The following is a 22,738-nucleotide window of genomic DNA, read 5'->3' on the forward strand; positions in this document are numbered from 1 at the left end:
AAGTTGGTCATGGTATTGAGACCTCCAAACTGTTTGAAGGAGATAAACACACAAGTTTGTAAGCAAATTTTTGACAAGTGGATTAAATCAACATAGAAAAGGTATAAAAGGGTACAAAGCTCCTATACAGCATTCAGCAGGACTTTTTTCCTCCCCCCCCCCCCCCCCCCCAGTCAGGATGTGGGAAGCTAAACAATAGGGGGTGCAAATCTGGATTTGGTTTTCGGCAAGGAAGATTGGAGGAGTAACAATGGGAGAGCATTTTTGTGATTGTGATCATAACTCACTTAGATTTGGTACAGTTATGGAAAAGAAGAAAAGAGAAAAGGTTCTTAATTGGGAGAAGAGCAATTTTACTTGACAAAGGCAACTAATAAGTTATTTAATGGTTTGGAAACAGTGACAGACCCGGAAAAATGGGAGCACTTAAGAAAGATTCAAGGGATAAACATTACCCACAAAGGGAAAGTTTGGGACCGTCACATCTGGAGTCCCAGATTTTCAACGATCCTGTTCTCCAGCAAATCACACACCATTCAGACTTGTGAATATATTGGTATTCCTTTGGCACTCCCGAGTCAAATTCCTAGCTTTCCCTCTAGACGATGGTAACAGAAATATCCTCGCCTCACATACTGTACACATTCAGAAGCTGGTGCAGCACCACTTTCTCAAGGGAAATACACAATGGCCTCATCAGCAATGCCCTTTTCCCAAAAATGAAGATGATATCACATCACATCCACACTGGTCTGGTTTACAATTTGCATGACGTTTAATTATATCCTGTAGAATAATTATATACCATTTAATAACTTTGTCAGTCAATGGAATATAGCTTGCTGTTATAAATCCACGTGTGACTCATGAGTGGAGTTAACACAACCCTTTGATGTGACCATACTCGCTGTGGGAAAACCCCCCAGCAAATCTTGCTCAGTGTACCTCAAGGAAAGTACTATACAGTGACCAGTTACAGTTACATTAGCACTTAGTCCACCAAGCCCGTTAGGATATATACAAACTGAGTGAAGGGGTTATAGCCTTCTTCACAATTATTAATGAGGTGTTATTCCCTTTCTACCAACTCTACAATTAGACTATTAGAACCATCTTGTTGTTGAACATTTAAAAGTTAAATAATGAAAGGTGGATATTCTAGAATAACAGAAGTCATAAAAACAGAATTCTAACATGCAAGATTAATGCATTGTCAGTCTCCTCAAGATGTTTAGTTAGCAATGGTCTATCAAGATACACAAATAATAAATAGTTTAACTTCCTGCTAATGAGCTAGAAGAACTTTAAACTCCCAAGTTGAGAATGCAGAGATTTTTTTGTGCCTTATTGCCTTCTGGGAAGTTTGTGTGAGCTGGGTAGAATCTCAGATTTGGTATCTGTTCCCTCTTGGATCACTTGTTTCACATGTCAGAAGATACATTTGCATTTTGGCTCATTTAAATTTCACTTCCCATATACAAGTGGAACACTTAAAACATTTAAATTTGTACAGTACAATCTCAATGATTGTACTCTCAGAATCCATCCATCTTTCCTCTAGTTTATTGGCCTCTCTTTTCTGTGTGTGTTTTGACACTTTCTCCAGCTTGTGTCAAAAAATGTTATAATTTTGATTTCAAATAAATTCCTATTTAATTTTTAACTAACCTGAATGATGCATGCAGTGCCAGAATTCTCCTCTTAATCAGCAATCATTTTGAGTATTTGTTCTTCAGACAACCTTAATCTTCAATCTCAGTGAAGAATTTTAATTCTGAAACAAACAGAAAGGATACGTTGAAGCCTTAACTTCTGTCTTCAGTGACACAGGAACTGAAACACTCCAGATAAAGTAGCAATGTTTTGTTTCCTCTCTGATTTTCCCAGCTCATTATTTCTAGGTTATGACCTTGACAACTTGGCTGGGTTTTCTGAGACAGTGCTCATTTGCCTCTGATGTCCTACTTATTGACAAGAAGCTGTTGAAAGTCTGGAAAACTTGGGTAGATAAAGTTGCGAAAAAGTGACTTGTTTCATTTAGGCTTTCATGATTCTCACCGTTCACCAGCTTTGCTTCCCCAAACATCAGGCAGGTGGCGATAAACTTCATTTTTAAGGCAACCTTTTATGGACATTTTCTCCATAGACTGACACTCTGGTACGGTACTGCGTGTAGGCCGAACCCTCCCAGGTAGCCATTAAAAAAACTCCTCACATCATTTTGAAGATGACCAATGTCCTGGCCAAAAATAATCCCTCAATTAACATTATTTAAAAAAATAATCAAATTTCTTGGTCATCGTTATATTGCTATTAGCAGGAGCTTGCTCTGTGCAAATTAGGTACTGCATTTTCTATGTTATATCGTAGATTTCAAAAATTATTTCCTTGCCAGTAAAGCACACTTCGAAGTCCTGGAAGAATTGTTAAAGGAGTTTTATATATAAAGTGTAAACATTTTCCCCCTCATTTCAGTTAGTAATTGAACACAGCAGTTGTCAAATACAGTTAAAATTCCCAATAAGCCAATGCAAGTCAAGACACTGCAGATGCTGGAAGAATTAAATAAAACCAGAAAGTGCCAAAAACACTCGGTAGGTCAGACAGTATCTGATGAAAGATACTAGACAATCTGCTATCTTCTGGACTCAATATCAAATTCTAGAGCTTCAGGAAACTCACTTTTTCTGTCTGTGTCAGGTTTGGCCATTTCTGCTACGTCTTCCATCTGTGATATTTACTCTGTTTTTCTCTCTCTCCTTCCCTCCATTAGCACAGCTTGAATTTCTTTACACATCCTACAGCCCTGCATTTTGCAACTTTCCATATCCCTTTGTATTCTCACTTGCTGACTCCCCTTATCTCATAGCTCCACCTCTCCAACACATTCTTTCTTCTCACTAACTGCCCCCATTAACTTATTACCCAGATGTCCATTGTGAATTACCTCGCAGCAACCTTCGTCTCACCCTACCCACCCCTTCCCCACCTTTTCTGCAACTTGAAACTAAATTTGTTTTTTTCCTCTTACCCAGTTCTGATGAAAGGTCTTCAACCCAAAATGTTAAACTAGGTTTCTTTTTCCCACAGATGCTGCCCGACCTGCTGAGTGTTTCCTATGTTTTCTCCTTTTATTACCCAATGGTTGAGTCAGGACTGCTCTCATAATTCTGTGCAAGGAGGGATTTAAAACCCTCATTTGGAAACATTGTTTTTCAAAATGGTGGAGGCAGATACATTAGGGACATTTAAGAGACTCTTAAATAGCCCTCCATTTTTCTATCATTCATGTGGCTATGTGGGAGGAAAGGGTTAGATAGATCTTAGAGCAGGATAAGATGTCAAGACAACATTGTGGGCCAAAGGGCCTGTACTGTGCTGTAATGTTCTATGCTCTAAAAAAATTGAAAACTCAGCTGCAGGACACAAAAGTTTAAAATTGCAAAAGGGAAAAATACATTTAAAAAAAGGAACAGCAATTAAGTGGGGTTGAAGTGCAAAGCCTATCCCAAGGCAAGAAGAGAAAACACACTGACCTCCAGTAAAAAAGTTTCAGACCAATGACCTTTCATTTGGACTGAATTTTACCAAGTCATTTTATTATCTTAATTTGTCATTTTTTAAAAATGACTATATCAAATCCAGCAAGTACTTTGTGATAGACTGCACTTTGAGTACAGTAATTAGTACAGCTACATTACAAAATACACTTTACAGAAAAGCATGGGAAAATTCTATAAAGTGGGTTTATTAGGTTACCAAAAAAAGTGTTTAACAATGTTTTTTCTCCCCCCCAATCACAGCAATTTGGGTTGCCTTTCAACTAGACACTCAACAAACTGGGTGAATGCGAATGATCACAAAGCTCGAGTGTTCACACTGGTTGAAGTGGTTTTCACACCAAAATAAGAGCAACTTCACTCTGATTTCCAGGAGATTGAGCACTTCTGACAAAGGTTGTAAAATATCATTGAAATAGATATCAGTTAAGTTTCCTACCAAATAAAAAGGCAGCTCTTAAAATAGCTCAATCTATGAGACAGTATGGCACTTAAATGAATAAATTCAGATTTTTGCAATTCACTCATTTAATAGGGTAAGTATCATTAGAAAAGATTAAAAACTGAATTGGTCTATGGAAAATTTTTCCATTTACTAGCTTTTCATGCATGTGGAGTTGAATGCAACTCCTTTGGTTCAATGCCAAATAGCATCTTGCCGGGCTGCAGCATTGCTTCCTTATTCAAGTTATTGTTATTTTATATTTCCATAAAGATCATTTGTCAGAATTACTCCTTTCCACATCTAAAAGGTCCAAGATGGCAATTTTAAACCCAGTTGGTTGGTTGGAACTTGGAATGTACGTTAAGATACCTTTAGGAACTGGCTTGCATCACAGGGCATGATGCTCAATACGTGGTGAACCCAAACACAGCTGTTTAGTTGAGGTTACCGTCTTCAAAAACAGAAGGTTCTCATTAAAGATCTTCCTCTGAACATTTGCAACAATGCAAAAAAAGACTCACAGACACTTCAAAACCAAGAGAGTGGAAAACAAAAAAAAACACCTTTAGGGGCTCACCCGCTGATTTCTCATACAGACTGATCCCACAGGGTATGTTTTTAACCTGCCTTTCAACCTGCAGAAAATACGCAGAACTCTTGGTTAAACAAGCTTCTTTGATGTCATTCCACCCAAAGGCTGTTTAAAGGCAGAAGCAATTGCCACCATTTGACCAGATGTGCTGAGTGGACGATCTAGCTCAGCTTCCTCTATCTCTACCATCACAGAAGCCAGTCTTCTGCCAGTGTGATTCACTTGTGTGGTACCAAGAAACATTTGAGTACACTGGACAGAGCAAAGGCTATGGGACCATGCAACATCCCAGCTGTAGTACAAGTAGTTCTGCTATAAGGTGATAGTTACGTTTCTAAGAAACCTTACATTATAGAAAGTTGAGTTATAGCAGAACAGGCTGTAGTTGCCTTCAAACCACTGATTTAAACAATGTTCCTGATTGTGCTATAACTAATGTGGCCCACATAATGCAAATAGTCCATCGACCACATTACAGCCAATTCACATTATGGAAACATGCCTTTCAGCAAAACTACCTGTACTGCAGACCATAATTCCAGAACTAGCCACACCTTGAGGCAAGTTGATCCAGTACAGTTACAACATTGGCATCTACTGGACAAATATGGAAAATTGCCCAGAGCAGGAGAAATCCAAGTAGGCTAACCTGGCTTGGTAACAGTAGGCAAAGAGTGATGGTGGAGGGTTGTTTGTGTGATTGGAAGCCCATGACCAGTGGTCTACCACAGGGATGGGTGCTGGGTCCTTGCTGTTTATTATACACATTAATTTTATGGATATGAATGGAGGTATGATTAGTAAGTTTGCAGATGACATGAAAATCAGTAGAGTGGTTGATAATGAGGTTACAGTATAATATTGATCAGTTGGCAAAATGGGCAGGATGGAATTTAATCCTGATAAGCGCAAGTGATGCCCTTTGGGAGGACTAATAAGGGTAGGGCATGGCAATGAATGGTAGGGCCCTAGGGAATACTGAGGAACAGAGGGAGTTCAGTGTACAAGTCCAAGGATCTCTGAAGGTGCCAGTGCAGGTAGATGAGGTGGTCGAGAAGGCATACAGGATACTTATGTTCATTAGTCAGGGCACAACCTAATAGCAAGGTGGTTGTGGTAAAGCTTTACAAAACAATACTTAAGCCACAGCTGGAGTACTATGTCCAGTTCTGGTCACCACTATAGGAAGAACGTGATTGCGCTGGAGAAGGTGCAAAGAAGTCTCAACAGGACGTTATCTGAGATGGAGCATTTCCATCCCAGAGAGACTGGATTGGCTTTCCTTGGAACAGCTGAGGCCAAGTAGAACCTGATACTAAATTACGAGGGGCATAGATGGGGTAGATAGTAGGAAACTGCCTCTCAATACACATGTACCTAAAACTAGACAGCATAGGTTTAGGAAAAGAGGTAAGATATTTACAAGGGATCCAAGGAAGAACTTCTTCCACTGAAAGGGTAGTTGGAAGATGGATGCAAAGCCTGATTGGGTAGTGGAGACCTGTACTCCCACAATATTTAAGAGGTATATAGACCAACATTTGAATTGTCAACACGTAGAAAACTAAGGACCAATTGCTGGTGAGTAGGATTGTACAGACAGGTACATAATGGTTGACAGGGACACGGCGAGTCCAAGGGCCCATTGCTGAGCTGCAGAAGTCTAACACTACAATCCGGTCTACTCTCAATTGTTGGCAAAGCGATGTAAAATGTCATCAGCAGAGCTCCAAAGTGACCCAATTATGGACCAAAATAACTAAATTCCAGATGTGAGATGCGAGTGATGACCCTTAGCTTCAAGGCAGGATTTGACCAAATGTAACATTGAGGAACCTTGGTACAATTGAACTGAATGGGCTTCAGGGGAAAACTTCCCAGTGGTGGGAGTCATGCCTTGTACAAGATGGCTGTTGTTATGGGAACTCAATCATCCCAGCTCTGGACATTGCTGTAAGAGTTCCCCAGGGCAGCATCTTAGGCTCAACCATGGTTAGCTGCTTCATCAAGGATCTTCCATCACAAGATGGATCTATTACACCAAAGTCATTTCTAAGTTTTCAGATGACACAATGCTGGGTGGGAGTGAGAGCTGCAGAGGAGGAAGTAGAAAGGCTCCAGTGTGATTTGGACAGGTTGAATAAGTGGGCAAATGCATGACAGATGCAGTATGTGGATAAATGCAAAGTTCTCCATTCTGGTGGAAAAAACAGGAAGCAGATTATCTGAATAGCAATAGATTAGGAAAGACCTAGGTGTCCTCAAATCAGCATGGAGATGCAGCAGGCAGTAAAGAATGCAAATGGTATGTTGGCCTTTGTAGTGAGAGGATTTGAGTAGAGGGGTGACGCAGAAAATGTGCAGGGCCCTGGTGAGACCACGCCTTGAGTACTGTGTTCCTGCTATGGACGGAGCGCAGAGAAGACTCACCGGACCGATTCCCAAGAAGCAGGACTGATATAAGAGAACGGGACAACTGGACTTGTATTTGCCAGAGTTTATAAAAATGAGAGGGGACTTTATCAAAAATTAAATTCTGGCAGAACTAGACAGACTAGATGCAGGAAGGATGTTCCTGATGGTGGATAGTCCAAAACCAGACCTTCTCCTATTTTCTAGGTTTCTACATTTGCTGATGATTATGCAGCATTCAATTCCATTCACATCTTTTCAGCAAAAAACAAAAATGCAGGCAATACCTTACATTCAGCAAGACCCAGATCACATTCAGGTACTTGCTGAGACGTAGCAAGTAACATTTTTGCCACAGAAGTGACCATCTTCAATGACAAAAGAAGCCAACCACTAGCATTCGATAGCATTCCCATTGCCATCGCCCCAACAACAACATCCTGGAGATCGCTGCTGACCAGAAACTCAGGATCAACCATATAATTAAATACCTTGGAAACAAGAGCAGGTCAAAGGCTAGGTATCCCGTGGCAAGACTTATCATCTACAAGGCACAAGCCAGGGGCACGATGGAATACTCTCCACTTGCCTGGATGAGAGCAGCTTTCACAACCCTCAAGAAGCTCAACATCATCCAGGACAAAGCAGCCCACTTGATTGACACCAACTTTAGCATGTTAAATATTCATTCCCTCCACTGCCGGTGCACAATAGCTGCAGTGTATACCATATACAAAAGGCTCTATAGTCACTTGCCTAGGTTGCTCTGACGGCATCTCCTATACCAGTGACCTCTGGCACCAAGGACAAGGGCAGCAGGTGCATAGTGCATCACCTGCAGTTCTCCTCCAAAAATCACACCCCATCCCGAATTAGAAATATATCACTGTTCCTTCATCATCGCTGGATATAAATCGTGGAACTCCCTCCTTAATAGCAGTGTGTGAATACCAGATGGAAGGTCAGCATTGGTTTAAGGAGAGAGATCACTATTACCTTTTCAAGAGCATTTAATGCAAGGCAGTAATGCTGGTCTCCCTACCAAAAACCTACATCCTGAAATATTTATAAATAAAAGTTCTTGTGGTTTTATTTTAAATAGTAGAAGAGTCAGGCCCAGAAAGAAAATAAAGCTATGCCTTTTTCTTTGGCTTTCCTATGGGACCCAGAGGAGCTGGAATGTGCCCTGTTAAAGCAGCTTCAGGCCCAGGGTGTCGGGGGATGTTGATTCAAATGCTGAAAACTACTTCTCAACCTGCTCTTGCCCACTGATCAATCTCCTAGCAAATCCAAAGTGAGGTACAGCACTCTGAGGAGGCTTAAGAGTTGAAGTTTCCCAGCCCTGACACAGCCATGGTTAGGACTGTTTGGGCCTATTTTAGCAACCATTCTTGCTCAGTTAAAATTGGGCTCAAGCCATGTGGCGTTTCCTCAACACTGACCCCTGACACTAGGGTTCCACCTTGTGGTTTCTTTGATAAAACTTCCACTTGTATTCTGGTTGCTCTAACTGCTGTTCTTCATTAGTCACACAGATTGAAAGGTGGCCAGAATTTGCTGGAAAAACAAAAGCAATGAATGATGCATGCTCCATTAGCATGCAAATTACCCAGCAATTGGCACTAAGGAAGGCAAACCCTCAGATTTGTACAAAGCAGTGTAAAAAGCCCATAATCTCTCCAGAAGTTTGATTAATTTACATGTTAATTGTTCATTAAACTCACCGGCAAAAGTCAAGTTCAGTGGTTAACTGTGCACATACTCCTTTAATGATACATTACTTATTGATGGCCACCAATTAACCTCTTTTGCACTGAAATAAACCATTGACAATGGTGTTTCCTTTCGTCAGGGAGTGAATTGTTGTTAGAGATTTGTTTTAAGAAAGGTATGGGCAAGGGAAGGTTAGGAAGATCAAGTCCCCCTGAATGATTATCCAAAACAATTGCCTACATTTAACCTGGGCTCACAGGACCACGTTTACCTTGTGACATTAATTTCACTTCCCAACCTTGAAAGAAGTCATATTTTAATTTTTCTTTTAAACCTTTCCTTCGTCTCTTTACTCCCACTCTTTCTTACAGTATTTCTTTCTCTCTTGCTATATCAAAATTTGAAATTCATCCTCCTAAATTCAAACTCCTTCTTTGTGCTTCCAACTGTTCAACTCTCACTGATCAGAGATGATCTATTTGGCCTCATTATTCACCGTTGCCAATGCCCAACTCATGCAGCTATTGGCTCTTGCTCCTCACTGCTTGCCAGGCACACGTTATTTGAGCTGATGGTGAAGGAAAAGTCAACCCAACCAGATGTACTTTGTTCCAGCAACTTCAGGACTGGCAGGTTCCCAAAGACCCTGATAACCACTCGGTATCTGTCTTCAATAAATACTGGGCAACCAAAAAAACCTCACAAGCAAAGCAAGCTAAACAGTTCTCAAAAAGTCACAAGTGTGTAACAAAAGCTGCAACCAATCCATAAATAAACTCCGAGTTCTAGAGAGATGCAGCGCGGATACAGGCCCTCCACCCATTTACACCATTCCTGCCGTAAGCACTCACCCACACACTCGGGGCCATTTGCCTTTGCCAATTAACTTACCAGCTCGTACATCTTTGGGAGGTGGAAGGAAACCGGAGCACCTGGGAGAAACATACACAGTAACGGAGAACATACAAATTCCGTGCAGATGGCACCAGAGTCAGGATTGAATGCAGGAATCTGGCATTGTGAGACAGTGGCTCTTCAAACTGCGCCCCTGTGCCCCCCTTAACAGAATTCTGACTGATATCTTGCATTTTCTTAATAAAATTCAAACCACTCAATTTTGACTCTACACCATGGTGGATTTGCAAGAGAAGAGTGCTGTGACACAAATGCTCAATTAAGGTCAGTTAATACATTCGTACCCAGTTGTAAGAACAGTGCATACAGGAGAAAATTGACAGTCTAAATCTGCCAGCCACGTTTCGTACTTTGCTGAGCCTGCTGCTAAATTTCAAACTGTTAATCTTTGACCAATGAGTGACCCTTGTTACTCCCACTGTGAGTACAAACAGTCGTGTAATTGAAGAGAAGTGAGCCCCCCAGAACGGAATGATAGTCCAGTGATAGTGATAAACCCAGGACAATCACAAGATAGCTGGGCAGGTGCAGTCAGATGAACCGACTACCTTGCAAAGGTTTTGTGATTGGATGAGTAATGTTCAAAATAAAATCACCTGTCTTGAATTTTTTGAAAAGCAAGTTGTTGATCTGCAGGTGTTGTGAATACTGACCGCATATGCAGTGTGAAGATTTTTGTCAGCATGTCAAGGGGTGGAATGGAGGGGGTAGGGTGTCCTAAAATGCCAACATCTCTTGCATTCAGGGCAAAGACTTAGGCAAAGTCCACTTGTCCAAAACTGAAGTTAACCCTTTCACTGCCGTTTCTGGTTTCTCTCCCAGAAACATGCAAAATAAAAAACAATTTAGCCGCCTTCACTCAGAACATCTTACAAAACAAAAAAAAATTGAACTGAGAACCCAAAGGCCACATTTAATATGTCGCAACAGTGACTACACCTCAAAACGTACTTTATTGGCTGTTAAGTGTTGAGGTTACAAAAGGAACTATTAAATGCAAGTCAGTCAACCCACTGCAACCTGATTTGGCCAACTGAACGACTCTGCTGACAAAGTTAGTGCAGTTATCTGCTCAAACAAGTCAAAACAACAATTGTAAAAACAACAATTGTAAAACCAGCAAATGGAATTTTGTTCTTGGTGTTTGGTCAGAATCAACAATCATGAAATGAAATCACCACAATTAAGCATACTGCATTGTTTTTGCAGAAGTATTGACACGGTTGAACATCGGATGCTGATGCGACTAGAAGCTTTTTCACAATGGTTGTGGTCTTTATTCAGTCTTTAGAGCACAAGTGATCAGTCTATAGAGTCCCTGAAACCCCCAGGCCTTGTACTTTGCAAGGAAAAAAAACATAGCAGATCTAACATGGACAAAGAACAACCTTGACTGGTACGTCTTGCCCACAGTTGAAGTAAAAGCCTCCATTTTGCATACCCTGGCTAATAATGGAACAACGCGACAGCAGATCAATTCAATGAATTACTAAAGTGAACAAACTCTATTCAACTTCCTCCACTGCCTTTCCGATTTGCTACACCCTCCAATTTCCTAGTTCAGGACATTAGTTGATATATTCCATTCACTCTAGATCTGTTTTAATCCAGTGTCAGCCATTTGTACACCAGGTTATAGGTATTTACAAAATAATGTTCGAGTGGAAGGGAAATGATCTAATCTAGGAAAAATAATCTGGCATTTGCTAATGTTAGTAATTCCACAATCAAATACTCTTTGTATTGTTTCACTATTAGCAGAAGCAAAATAGTTTAATGGGATATTACAGTTTCAGCAGATACAAGTGAATAAAAGGCTTCTCTTGCTATTGAATTTGCTGCAGTTTCTTTTGTCCACGCTTGAACAAATTCCAGAGGTAAGGTAAGAGTGACTGCTCTTGACATCAGGGAGGCCCTTGACCAAGCATGGCATCAAGGTGAACTACAAGGTTAAAGACAATTGGATTCTGCAAAGAAAACTGTTCATTGGTTAGGGTCATAAACAACACAAAGACAAGTTTCTTTAGAAAATGTATTCATATGATATCGATGTCACCACTATTTATGGCTCTTATCCTTGAATGGGCTATCTTCACCTCCCATATTTGAGGGCATTTAACCATATGTCTGGAGTTACCATATGGGCCAAACCAGGTAAAGTTGGCCACTTTCCTTCCTGGAACGATATTTGTGAAGGAGATGGGTTTTTAAAATGACAATCTGGTAGTTTTATAGTCACCATTACTGAGACTAGCTAATTTTAATTGCAGCTTTATTTAATTAACTGAGTGTAAATTTTCCAGTTATTATTGTAGAATTTGTAATCCCAAGATTACTAGTCCAGACTATTAGACCACCACATCATCATACCGCCAGGTATTGGTGGCTACTGGACACCAGTCATCTTCGCCCAAGGACCCTTGGTAAGGGCTCCACAAGGCCAATTTCTAGGCCCAGACATCTTAAGCTGTTTCATCAATGGCCCTCTCCCCAAACAAGTCTCAAAAGTGGGGATGCTCAGTTCCAATTGGTAAAATTGGTTTATTATTGCCACATGTACCAAGGCACATTGACTCCACAGATAATGGAGCAGTGCATGCCTGCAGAAGTAGCATTTGCAGTACAGAGGAGTTGGCAGTGACCACCCCCAACAACAAAGTCTGACCACCTTCCTTGACATTCAATTGCATTGCCATCAATAATATACTGGAGACTACCATTAACTTGAAATTTAGTAGATTTGCTACAAAATTCTTTTGCCACAAGAGCAGATCAAAAGCCAAGTAACTTCTAGGAGTGAAACTAAAGGTTTCCATCATTTAGGAGTCTAATCACATGCCCAAGTGCTTCAATATCAATCCAGAAGCTGGACACCATCTAGGACATAGCATCCAACAATTGCTCCTACCCACCCCCTTCCCCAGCCCCCCATCCATTGCACTAAACACTATCTCCTAGGCTGCATCTACAAAATCCACTACAGCAACTTGCCAAAGCTTCCTCCCAAATTGTAATTTCTCCCACTAAGGGAACATAGGAGTTCAGTCACTCTGAACATCAGCACTTGTGTCCTCCTGGTCACATACCAGCTTTACTTGGAAACACATTGCCATTCCTTCATCATTGAAGGTCAAAACCCAGAAAGTTGCTACCAGTTACTTCTCAAAGCATTTAAATCAAACAAGGGAGGTCACTATTTTCTTCAAGGGGATCGAGGGATAATGCCGACTGCCAGCAATATCCATATAAATGAATAAAAGCAGGTAGGATCTCCTACAGATTTCAGGATCACCTTGGAACACCTGGCCAAGAATTCCTGCTGGTAAAGATACAAAATATATCACATGGGATGTTGGGGTTTATAAATATAGGCAGGGAGCTCAAAAGACTTAATGATAAAGCTACATTTCAAAAGACATTAGGTCATTCAGAATTCTATATCCAGTTTTGAGTGCTCAGTTTTAACAGGAGCACAGAAGAGATTCATTAGCTTCATTAGGTTAAGAAGAAATCCATTGGGCACGCGAAGTTTTGAAAAGGTAAACAGAAAACAAACAAACCCAAATCTCCGATGAGCAATTTAAGCTTACCCATCATAAGGACTGAAAGGTGGAGGTCATTTGGTGCCATTTTTGAAAGCCTGACATTAGGACATGAATATGCAGCAGAAAAGCTAAACCCAAAATAGTTTTTTTTAAAAAGAAAAAGAGATAAATCTCTTTTTAAAATTATTATGGGGGAAGGGAAGGACTATCTAAGAACCAGCAAGGTTGACATGGGCAGAATGGTCTCCCTCTGAATAGTACAATTCTTCAATTCTATATGGAAACCTCTCTTATAACACAGTAACCTTGAATTTTGTCCTACAAATGCAGAGGTTGAAATATTCAACATCTGGAAGGTCAGGGTTGGTGAAACCTGTACTATTCTCCAAGCCCTTCATTAGTTAATGGGTTCAAGTTTTGTCTGTCTGTCTTTCCCACTTTCAACAGCAAATGGGGTTAATTTTGATACATTTGTCCTTCCTTTACCTCTTACAAATTTTATTCTATTGGTTTTATACTGTTTTCCCAAAGCCATTTACTGAATTCATACACCAAACATCTTTCTAATTAAGGACATCTAATAATAGTACATGCTCTTTAACTTAAAGCATGATGTATAGCAGCTACTTAATGAAGCAGCTGCTGTAATTATGTACATTACGATCAGACAATTGAAATTTCATAATGCTGTTATCTTTGACACAGATTATGTTCAATCGGGGGCTCATTAATTTGTCAACCAACAATTTTGTATATACAAACAAAATGCAACAAAACATAATTTTCCAATTCCTTAAATTGGTACTTTACAACCCACACACTGCAACACCCAAATCCCATTTATAGTTCTTCATCACATGTAAACAGCATGATCCTAGAGACCAAGAAATCTGACATCCACCTGCTAAAGTGGCAACCCACACACCTAGGTACATTATTGTTCCTATTGCTTGTTCACAGGATCATTATCCTTCCTGTTGAATTAATTCAGCCTTGTTGGCTTAGGTTTACTTCTTAACTCACACATTTTGTCAGTATAATGTAACATTCAAAGAAGAAAATTGATAAATTTCATTTGGACTAAATTAGGGTCAAGTGATTTGCCATTTTGAATCAATTTCTACTGTTTTGTGTGAATATCACCATAGTGAAGCTAAGTTATGCTTTAAGGTCTTCACTGGCTATTCATGCTAACTTATTGAATTAAAATAATTTTAACCATCAACCCAAATTAAAGTTATCCTATCTATCACGCCTTAACTAAGGGAATCTTATCTCAGAACATGGACCAGAAGCAATAGGTCAAAGTGCGTATTCAGATTTGACAGCCAAATTTTGAAACTATTACCGGTTTTGTGACAATAAAAGACAAAGATAAATAACTTCAGGTATTTCTTCTATTGATAGTCACAGCCAAAAAAAGAGACTAGATAGTGAAATATTCCAATTGAAAAGTTAATTGTTTCTTCCCCAGCACAAGGTATCCCCTCTCCCCCACCAAACAAACACACACTTTGTAAATGTACTGTAAATACCATAATTTGTTGTAGGATTTTGGGGGTAAATCTGGGAAGCGAGGTGCAGCAAAATGAAACATTTGGAAGTTTAAGCACTGAAGTAATTAGATTTTAGCCAACTATTTTACTCCATTAAATGGCCTTCAAGATCTCTCTCTAAACAGTTAATTACAGAGCAAGAGATGCAAGATTTCCCAGTGAGCCACATTTTTAAACTTGCATCTACCAAACGGTGTATAATTACTAAGTGTGGTCACGTTAATGTTCTTAATTACTGATGCACCTAAAAACTGAAAAAAAAACGCACTGTAAAAGTGTGATTTCTACGTTAGACTTGTTTTACTTAAGGTAGCAAAGAGGGACAATAGGGCAGTGTAACAGTGAACACATGAACCCCTGGACCCTTTTCGCTGCCAAGTTCCCAATAGTCTGCCCACAGTAGGGGACAACACCACCTTATGGAAGGAGTTAAGGGCTAATCTGCTACCAAAGGACCTCCCATTGGAGGGTTGAGACCCACACAGATGGAGGTCAAAGAGAAGGTCACCCTACCAGCCCCCTCAGCCTGAATCTGTGTGTGGCATGAGGGATTAGTGAGCAAGAGAAATTACCCTATATATATAAAAATTGGTACAGCTCTACGTGTGTACATCTTTGAAGTCAACTATAATTTTTCTGTCTAGCACCGAGTTATGTGAACTGAGATTCATACTTCAGTGCTGTGGAAGAGCAAACAATAAATCTAACCAGAAAAAAGGAACATTTCTGTCCTTTGCACCGATGGGTGGAGCCTCTGTGCACACAGGCCTAACCACAAGAGACTGAATACGACTTTGTATTAATCCACATTGTGGTCTAAATTCTGTTGAAAAAGATTCTGCTAAGTGATTCTCGGGCGCAAGTGTTATTGCTTCTGCTGAGCATAACATTGCAATATCACACTCACGACCTAGATGCACATTACACGCTGCAGAAGTATTAACTCAGCAGTTCCATCAGTGTCTATTTTATCTGGGTTTGTAAGCCAAGGCTTCAAAAGATGTCGGCTGATGAACTCTTCATTCAATGCCATTATCTTTTGCTTTCTTCTCTTACATGCCCAGCACTTCCCCCACCACCCAAACCTATAGATCGTCCTAGGGCTCACTTTAGTTTCAAGTATTTAGGCTGTCAAATGTCACAGGCCAGGATACATTTACGGTGAAACAACAGCAAGGACATTAAATAAAAAGCTATCTATATTAGTTTCCAAAAATTGAGTGAGTCAGTCAGCTACTAAAATAATAGAAAGCATGTAACCTAATCAGCTTTCCCTTTGTATCTGATTCAAGGTAGGACTGCGTTGCAACACCCCTACTGCAAATATCAGCGTGCTTGCTGCTCGTGAGTTAAAGATTTTGTTATGTGTGACAGTACCTGAGTCATGCCATCTTTGCTGCTATGATCTGTGAACATCTTATCATCTTTGAAGCAAACTATTTTAAATCAAACATAACTGTGCAATTTCAAAGCAATATATTGTGCTTCAAGGCTGTTATGACATGAATTATGATATAATTACTGGTGCTCGAAACAAAATTGCTGTTTCCACTATTAGTGTGCACTGGTTATACGTTGCCTGTGCCCAAATGCAGCAAATTGCACCCGTCTCTATCCAGCTCATCATAATGTTCTGCTGCAAGGCTGCGAACACAACCACAGCAGCAAACAGCCATTTTGAATCCAACTGCAGAAAAACAAAATGCGATCAGCTCCTGTAAAATGGCTGCTGCTGAAAGCACATCAGCTCACAGTGCTGATACCACTGAACAGTATCACTGAGCAGCAATCACAGAATTTTCCCCAAAGGACAATTTCCACATCAGTAAATTATGTCCTAAGCATATGGTAACAAAAGGTGAAATATTTAAAACGGTTTTTAAAATTATGTGTAGTTACTTTTTCCCCACATAGAATCTACTAAAATAGCATTGAGACTACAATGTCATTGTCAACCTTACGCGTTTGACCTGGGCATAGACTTTAATCCTTGGCGTAAAGAAAAACAGTAAATCCTTTACACACGAGTTTTCAGAGTTCAGCACGCCATGTTACTGTCACCCTCTATTCTACTGCATTTGCAAACATTTAGGACTTTTAATTAGATTGTAGTCAGCCTGCTTGGCAGATCAATAGTAGAATGCTAATTGCTTTGGATGCCAATAAACATTGTGCACTTAAAAGCAGAAAAATTAATTTGAAGCGCAAAATTAAAAAAAAGGTGTTCTCTTTTCCTTCATATCAGATTAAGCGCTTAATAGCAGACAAAAATGGGAAAAAAAATCAGTTTCTCTGAAGTTTAAACTCAACCTAGTTAAAATAAAGAGTCTTTCATCATTAATCCCTTGACTTCATCCAACATTGATACCAATTTACAGCTTTCCTGGTGCAATGTTAAACTGAAAGCAAGCGCAAATGTGGCTGCCTGAAGAAAATGACGGTGTTAGGAAAGATAGGTGATGATAAAGATATGTAGATGAAGAAAAAAATCCCGAGCTTGGGGAACCAGTGCTGCTTTTTTTGTTGCTTTTCATGCTAACAGGATGTGGTTGTCAAGGAAACGTGTTGTTATGCAGTAGTTATTGGGAAGCATATTGTATTTTCAGCTTTTGCAGTAATTAATTCTCAAGCAATTGATTCCATGAGCCCTTCATGTTGCAGGTATACAGGTTAGAAACCAAATTACAGAATGGGATATGTCCCGCTGGCAATTTGAGCAGCTATTTCTATTATAACATCCACCTCCTCTCCCTAGAACGTAGTGATTGAGGAACACCAGGCCCATTGGAAGAGAGCAGAACCACAGTTACTAAAATAAGCATACAATGATGAACATGAACTTTCTATTAAACACAGGGCTGTGACCTTTCCCAAACCATTGAGAATTAAGTAATTGGCAGTACATCACTGATGGGCTTATCATTTGGAAAATACACCTTTTCTATAAAGCATTTTCAATAAGAATGAGCTACTCATGTTTTACACAGAAGTGGAAAATTGCTGCTTCCAAGATACATTTCCCTTATTATATTTCCTCAAGTACAGCCTTGGAATAAAAAGAGGGCACTTACAAAGGTTTGTGATAAAAGATTCTAAATAGCAAAATCCTGCATCCAGCAAACAACTGAAGCTCAGTGTTATTAGATGTTACATTAACTGCTGTCTGCTGTTATTGTCGAGTACAACGCACCCTCCCCACACATTCCTCAGTTTAGGAAGAAAAAACTGCAAATTCTGACTAGCAGTTAAATTTGTCTGATAATCATCCTTAACCAAGGACATAGCGAAAAGATTTTTAAGATTTTTTTTTCAACCCTACAGAAATATCAAATAGGAAAAGATTATGCGCTAAAATCTGCATGCGAGGAGATTAAAAAAAAGACAAACAAAATACAATTAAAATATTTTTGAGATTTTCATGCAACACAAAAGAGACCAAGCAATGGACAACTACCTTAATTACCTTTTTTTGGGAAAAAATAAATCAAAACGCTCCAATTCTCAGGAAGCTGTCATCGCTCTTGTGCTACTTCTCGAAGAAACGGTGTTCCTGAAAATTCTGCTCATCAACAAGACTGCTCAGCAAAAATACCCCATCTGCAAATCTGTGAAAGCTATTGCGCAAAGATCATTCCTCCCAGGGCTCAGAGCCCGAAGCTGACCACTGCAAAGGCCACTTGTCACACTAGGTGAGAATCAACTTCACTGTCGAAAATACCAGTCAGAAGCATACAAGCGCTGGTACACAATGTACACGACTTCACAGCTAAAAATAGATATGTTGCATCGGCCAACTGTATCATAAACCTGGATAGCTCAGAACCTAGAAATTCATATCAGAATTCTGGTAAACACCAAAAGAAAAGATGAAAAGATACTTGGACTGAGCTCGTCCTGCAATACCAATTTGGTATCACAATGCAAGAAATTATTTTTAAAAAACGCTGCATGCAAACAGCTTCACTAAAAAGGTACTTAAATGGTATTTCAGAAATGTATTACTTCAAGCTATATGAAGCTATTTTTTTTGAAAATGAAGGATTATCTGTTCTATATTGCAATGCAGTCCCAACTATTCTCAAGCTGACAAGGCAACATATGCACAATATTTACATACTCACATTTAAACACAAGGCATCGAACACAGTAATCAATACATGGCATGCTAAGAAAAGAACCAGCATTAAACCTGCCTGCCATTTTTGGTTTGCAGGAGTAAGCTTAGTTCTGCTGTACACTGCACCATAGCTAGGGGAGGGGGAAGGGCAGCTCACCTTAAATTCAGTAGCTGTCAACTACATGGTGCTGTTTCAAATGGATAGGAGGCTACAGTAAAACATTGTTGTTGAGCACTGATGATGAAAGACGAGCCCGATCACCATATGAAAAATAAAAGGCAGCACAACCAAATTCTTTAGTGATGGGAAAACAGGCATATCAAATGGTCGAAGTAGCCTGCTTCCTGTCCAGTCAGTCTGCTTACCAGCTCAGTACTTCATTGCAAATGCAGTGCAAAGAAAAGGATGCAAAGAGCATCACCATTAGGTGGAAGTATTTGACAGAAACGGGTGATTCTAGGTAGAGTTCATCAAAATGTAATTTAAGACGGACCTTGTATCTCCCATGGAATCGTTAAGTAAATGTTTGAACGGTTAGATTCCCCTTGAAAAGCATAAAAATTTAAAAGCCTTCAGCCCTTCGAATTCACTGCTCCAAAGCTGTAATTAATCGCTCTATTTCTGCACCAGCAACCACAGAGACAGAATCTCAAGTCACATGAATAGTCGTTGGTGTTTATAGAATATATTTAATATGGAAATAGTAACATTACAAATATCTCCAGGCTAGCACTGTACACACAACAGCAGGATGCATTTGCAAGATTCCACTTCCTTCAAATTCTTTTAAAATGACTATACTTACAATTTATTTTCTGAAAGCGTTAAAATATAAACTGAAAATATCAGCTAACGTCATGAGGGTTGCTTTGCAACCCGTCTCTTGAGCAGGAAATTAATTAATATGCAACAAAAAAGAAAGCACATAAAATATCGTGACCTAAATAGCCACCAAATTTAAGCATCAAACAAGCGAGTCAGGAAAAATTGCAAAATATGTTAAGCCAAGCCAGTTTCTAAATGGCACATTATTACAGCTGTGATCTCCAGTGGGGTCCCTTCATTGCTACCCTCCTGAAGGAGTAAAGCTCACACTGACATCAAAGCCTGAAGCCACACAAATCAGCATTTAATTAACTGTACATTGTCAAGAAACACGCATGAAGACTTCTCCGAAAAAAAGAGGTCGAATTTTTATTACTGATTTCTTTGCTTTCAGAGGATGTTCCGACTCCATTTCCGATCAGAATGCCAATGCTCAATGATTCAACACTGGCCCCCGTTGCTGCCACCAACGCCATCAGCCACCGGCCAGCCACCATTGGAGAAACCAGTCCACCACTGGCCACTGACCCACCAATGACGTTGCCATCAGCCCATCACTGTCGGCCACCAGCTACAAGCCCACAGCCATCACCACTAGCCAATCAGGCTACCCGCTCACCACATCCGGCCACTAGCCCATGGCCATCATCATTAGCCAGACTACCAGCTCACCACCTCTGGCCACTAGCCCATGTCCATCACCACCTGCCAAATTGGGCTACCACTGACCAGTAGCCCATGGCCATCACCACTAGCCAATCAGACCACCAGCTCACCAGCACTGGCCAGTAGCCCATGGCCGTCACCACCAGCCAGCCTCCACCACCACTCTCATCCACCAGTCCACTAACACCACTACCCTGCTGTTGCCTCTGACCACCAGTCCACCACTGCCATCTCCACCAGTCCATCACTACCAGCCCAATTCCATCATCACTACACCTGCCCACCACTATGACACCACTGGCTACTAACAACGAGCACTGCAGGTGTTGTGAAACAGATTCGGGGTCTCAGAGGCAAGGACTCTGAGCACAGTCTTAGAGGTAAATGATTTACAAAAGATGAACATGGGGAAAGGGTAACGGGAATAACACACACACACACACAGTTTATAGCAAGCATGGGGGAGGGGGGGAAGAAAAACATCGCAACAAAGGGTAAAATACACACACAATGAACCAGGCACAGACAATCAAGGAAAAATAATACGATACTCGCCACCCCTCGACTCAGTGCAAGCACAGCTCTATGCTACCAGAGATACTAACTAGAATGCTCCCAATCCTATTAGCAGTGCACACCTTACCAACGATTTCTCCAGCGCTGTTCCACGGCTCCTCGGCCTGGTATGAAGCAGGGTGATTCCTCGAGGCAGGCAAAAGAGAGCGAACTGAGCACATGTGGCACTCTCTATAGTGCGGGAGGGCTGGGGGGTGGTGTCCAGTCTAGGTGATTTAAAAAGGCCAATGGCCCAGTGCCAGCAAGGACTAATTGATCACAAAGGCCAAAGGCCCGAGGCCAAATACAAAAGGTGCTTAAAGGGACCAATGGTCAGGTGTGCACTGATGGGTGGGGTGGAGCCAAACCTTGATTGGCAGTGGTGCGTCTTTCGACCAGGTAATGGGCAGTGCTGTCATGTGACATCCACGACCCTCCACAATACAGCAGGTCACTGACCCACTACAGCTGTCAATACAGAACTCTTGTCCACTCCCACTGTCACTGGCCACCCACCCACCACTGTTGTTTATTGTCATTTGAGAAAGATGGAGTATTTTCTGTCCTTTCCAAATTATTTTGCTTCACTGTTCTCCCCAGTCATACATGGCATCTTATCCTCCACTACCCAACTGCACATTGGTATAGCTACACCTCCCTTAAATTAAAACAGGACTCTGGTTCTTTTGGGTTCCTTTCGAACGACAGAATCTGTAATGAAAGACACCACATTTTCACAAAAAGTTTAAGTAACTTTATATAACACAAGTAAAAACATCTAAACATGAAGGAACCTACAGCTCTAACCACAAATCTAATCTAACCCAAATTAAAAGAAACAAGACCAAAAACCCAAACGCTCTCACTTAACACTTCCCTGGTCCCTGGTAAAAATCAAGCTCATGTTTACATGCAATTCTCAGTGATACTTATTGGCATCCAATACTTAGCAACATTGCATTCTCTGCCACTCAGTCACTCATCAAAGGGGACTCCCAGGGTATTTCAGCAAGACGTGAAGAGGCTCGACGGTCGTCAGGCATTGGGTGCAAACCAACTCGTGGAGAAGCTCTGAAGGACTCTCTTGCAGGGCGCTTCTTTATAGTCAAGGGGGGGCTTTGTGCCCGTTTGGTCTGAGCATAACAAAGGATTCCACACCTTTGCTAAACCTTCCTGCTGCTTGAGTGTCTTATCACTCATTAGTGCAGAAAAATTCCACTGTTAACGAACAGATATTCCTTTCCTACCTTCAGTCCCGAGGAAGGGTCCTGACCCAAAACATTGACCGCCTGCTTTTCTCCATGGATGCTGCCTGGCCTTCTGAGTTCCTCCAGCATCATTGTGTTTTTCATCTCGATTCCAGTATCTGCAGTCCTTTGTTTCTGTAGATAAAAATTCCAATCTTCTAGCAGGCGGGTGGCTCCATGAGTGTGTAGCCGAGAAAGGTTTGTGAAGAACTCAAACAAAGACCTGGGATCTTGTCTGATGGGGCAAATTAACACTCCCCATTGTCTCGCTTGGCTGAAACAGACCCTGATTGTTTTGCAAAGCTGCCCGTTTAACTGCACCTGATTAATGCTTGGGGCTACCTTCCACATTGATGTCTTGCTACTTCAGTTTCAGTAACTCCTGGGAAAAACAAATAGTCCTAACAGAGAAAGATGCTCCTTTTAACCCTTTAGTTACATCCAGCAATTGGTAGCTGCTGCAACAGGGAAATCATTGATTGTTTTTCATCTTACCACAATCCACCCCTTGATTTCACTGTTGCTTACAGCTTTACATTAGGGGTCACAGGCTGTGCGTCGGCACCTTGGCATGAAGCATCTGCATACA

The 22,738-nt window shown here is 40.7% G+C and overlaps 1 protein-coding gene across 6 annotated transcripts in view; it reads right to left on the reverse strand.

Moving 5' to 3' along the window:
* zbtb38 (zinc finger and BTB domain containing 38) overlaps window positions 1-22,738 on the reverse strand; it is a 68,521-nt gene that overhangs the window by 25,779 nt on the left and 20,004 nt on the right. For 3 of the 6 annotated variants that reach the window (XM_052017985.1, XM_052017980.1, XM_052017979.1), the window contains exon 2: window positions 1,669-1,774. The exons of the other annotated variants lie outside the window; for them this stretch is intronic. The gene's annotated coding sequence lies outside the window, so the exon portion shown is untranslated. The remainder of the gene's footprint in view (window positions 1-1,668; window positions 1,775-22,738) is intronic. 6 annotated transcript variants of the gene reach the window in all.

This window comes from Pristis pectinata, chromosome 6 (genome assembly GCF_009764475.1).
Source record: "Pristis pectinata isolate sPriPec2 chromosome 6, sPriPec2.1.pri, whole genome shotgun sequence".
In the NCBI taxonomy this organism is placed as follows: Eukaryota; Metazoa; Chordata; class Chondrichthyes; order Rhinopristiformes; family Pristidae; genus Pristis; species Pristis pectinata.